A 3,031-nucleotide genomic window follows, 5' to 3' on the forward strand; every position below is an offset into this window, starting at 1 on the left:
AACCTTTCATGCCAAAATGCACCTCTGAGAGAAAGCACACGGGATGTGTAATGGGGCTTAAGCTAGACATGTCAAAACATTTTGCATATCCTCATATTTGCAGCATCAATCACGAAAAATCTGGACCTCTTGGTTTTAAATATTTAAAAATTGCATGATGTAACTATTCTTGAGTTCTGTCTTATTGTTTGCTAGCAAGCAAGAAATGTCACGGCATCGAGCCATCTCAGGCATCTGCATTCAACTCTATTGATTTCTGAGCATTTTTTGGGGTAGAAGGTCTCTTTTCACCAGACATACTGATATAATAGAATATATAAGTAACTGGAGAGATGTTATTCTCTTGGTCTACCAGGCCAAACATCAGTATTGAAATCTCTCATGCATCTACAGCCCTGAAAGCCACAAAGCAGCTCTGTTGCACATGGGGATACAACTCTTGGCTGGTTAACCGGTGTGAATTTGGGCTTAGAAGTTTGTTCATCACCTGTAGGTGTTCTCCATCCTGATTTGTGCCATGACATGAAGGAGAACGAGCAAAGAAAGGTGCGTCTATGAGCAATGGAACCTCCAGACCTTGCCTGTTAAATTAATATTGAAATTAATATTAAAAGCAAAAGCTTATGCTATGTACCTGACCCTGAGCAATGTTAGCTGAGAGGCAAAGAAAATTAATAGTTTAAATGAGCAAAAAGTCTCAGAGCTCTCAGCATTTACAGGAAGTAAGGAGACAGGGAGGGTGGGGTGGGGGAAGAGGGAAACCCAGAAAACACCTGAAGGGTAAGAATTTCTATATCATACCTCATAAAAGCTCAGCTCAGCCTGATGTTAATGATCTGTGTGTGAGGGGCCGAAAGGCTGCCACATCTGAACTGTGCCTCCTTCTTACAGAAGTGACAAGCAAGAAATGTTCCATTACTGCTCCAGCCACATCCATGACTCCTTTGCCTTTTTCCCTGCTGTAGGTAAAGGCTTACCCATGCAATTTCCTTCTTTTGTCTTCACAGAGTTGAGGATAAATTATTTCAACCTCTTTGCAGGGGGCATTTGAAACTAAAGTTATTTTTAGGGAGAAATAAATTCTTTCATGTAAGATGCGGGAGCTGTTGCTCCTCAGGCAGCTGAGAGAAAATGAAAGGCACTTCAAGTCTTTTTAAAAGCTGGGTTCTGATGTTTAGCTTGAGATCAAAGAGGGAATGGGAAAAGGAGGGGAAGCTGAGTTTCTAGTAAGCTATCGGTATATACAGCCTTGTATATGTGTCCTTTGAAGGACTTGCCATTACATTTCTGATCTTTGAACTCTTTTTCTTATTTTATGATGGTGAACTAAATTTCTTTTCAGTTATGTTAGTGTGAAACTAATGACTATGCCTTAGATGCCTTGAGAAGATTATACTAACCTGAAAAAAAAGAATACAGTATATGGAACTTGGTTATTACAGTCACACTTTTGTTTGTGGGAAAAATGTTAAAGTAGTTTTAAAAGATTAACATCTGAAAATACACTTTACCAGATTTTTGAAAGCACAGTTCAGGATTTTGATGTCGTATTATAATACTTTAGGCTCAGTGCTCTTACTTTAATATATTTATTTTGTTTGCAGTAACCTTATTTATTTTCTTTTCAAGCTGCTTTATTTTTTGAGGGAGGTACATTTCAAATTTAAAATCTCTTTTTTGCAGCTTTCACAAATACTTGCAAAGCCACTGTTGACTTGTGTGAAGAATAATAATCAAGATAAATGAGCTACTAATAGCACTTGCAACTAATGCAGATGCCAGCCAAGTGTCCCTAGCTGAGCAGAATGACAAAACCTTCTTGTTGTTTTTGAGATAATGCTAGGTATACCGCTCTACTTTCTGACACTTTGAGGAAAAGCATGGCTAATGGTGTGCAGCTGAGGGCAGTACTGTCTATTTATCAGCCTGTGTAGCCAGAGAGATTGGTTGTGGAGTTCAAAAGCAAGCTGTATTGATCTCAGCTACAGTACACTCTTATTGTTTCCTATACTTACCCAACCTGATGTTATTCACTGGGACTAGGAATCAATTAGGGCTTATGGCTTCTGCTATTGAAAAATAAAAAATATCTTTTCCAACACTTTGTGGTTACAAATATTTTATGTTCTGATAGGAAACGGAACCAACCAAAATAGGAAGCAATTTCTTTTAATATTTTCATATGATAATAACGGTCTCCATTAATACAAGTTTTTCCTTTGTAGATCTTTAAGACCTTTACTGAGATGGGAAAGGAATGTAATTCCCATTATTTACAGCTTGTGAAATTGATGCAACAGATGGAAGAGCTACCTTGCTCAGGGGAGAGATGGCTGAAGTAAGAAGAGTGGAAGCATACTTGCAAGGGTGGTTTGAGTGCTTATAAATATAGATGCAGTAGTGTCTAACATTGTGATGATTTCTGAGCTTCACAAATTTGTGAGCTTCTTGTTATGTTAGTACATGGTTTTGTTAATAGAAAATGATAGCTTTTAAGACAAAACCCCCAGTACATTTGCAAGCACATGATAGAACCCCTGGAGAGGTTCTGGTTTGGATCAAATGAGTGATAGAACAGACACGATAACATGAGGGATAGTTTTTTACTCCAGAGTTGTTAGTTTCTTTCTGGGATAAAGACTGAGTGCTTATTCACTTACAGCTTTACCTATTTCTTTGTTGTGTGTCCATATCACACATCACAGGAATGGCATTACAGCAAACTGTTCAACCTACTGACAAATCAAGTTTTCCAAGTAGGTTCTGTTGTCACTGTTGCTCAAGAAGCCTCAATGAAGGTAAGTGCAAAGCTGCAACAGAAAGCAGAAAAGAACAACCCTAAGCTCAACCACTGATTGTAGCAAAAGAGAACTGCTCAGTAAAAGCAGAGAACATTGTGTAAGTCTCTGGGGAATTCAGGCCTACTGCCCAGCTGATGCAGATTTCTGTGGGATCTCCTGGTATGTCCTTGGCATGCGTTAAGTGGGAAAGGAAGCGGGGGAAGCTCCAAGGATCTTTGGAAAAGCACACA

The 3,031-nt window shown here is 38.8% G+C and overlaps 1 long non-coding RNA gene across 1 annotated transcript; it reads left to right on the forward strand.

Annotated features, from left to right (window-relative positions):
• The first annotated feature begins 531 nt into the window (after window positions 1–531).
• On the forward strand, window positions 532–2,325 carry LOC126644283 (uncharacterized). The gene is made up of 3 exons (XR_007629903.1): window positions 532–546; window positions 892–965; window positions 2,280–2,325. It is a non-coding gene; the product is annotated as an uncharacterized LOC126644283 (long non-coding RNA).
• The last annotated feature ends 706 nt before the right edge of the window (window positions 2,326–3,031 follow it).

This window comes from Myiozetetes cayanensis, unplaced genomic scaffold (assembly GCF_022539395.1).
Source record: "Myiozetetes cayanensis isolate MyiCay16 unplaced genomic scaffold, myiCay2020 scf1, whole genome shotgun sequence".
Classification (NCBI taxonomy): domain Eukaryota; kingdom Metazoa; phylum Chordata; class Aves; order Passeriformes; family Tyrannidae; genus Myiozetetes; species Myiozetetes cayanensis.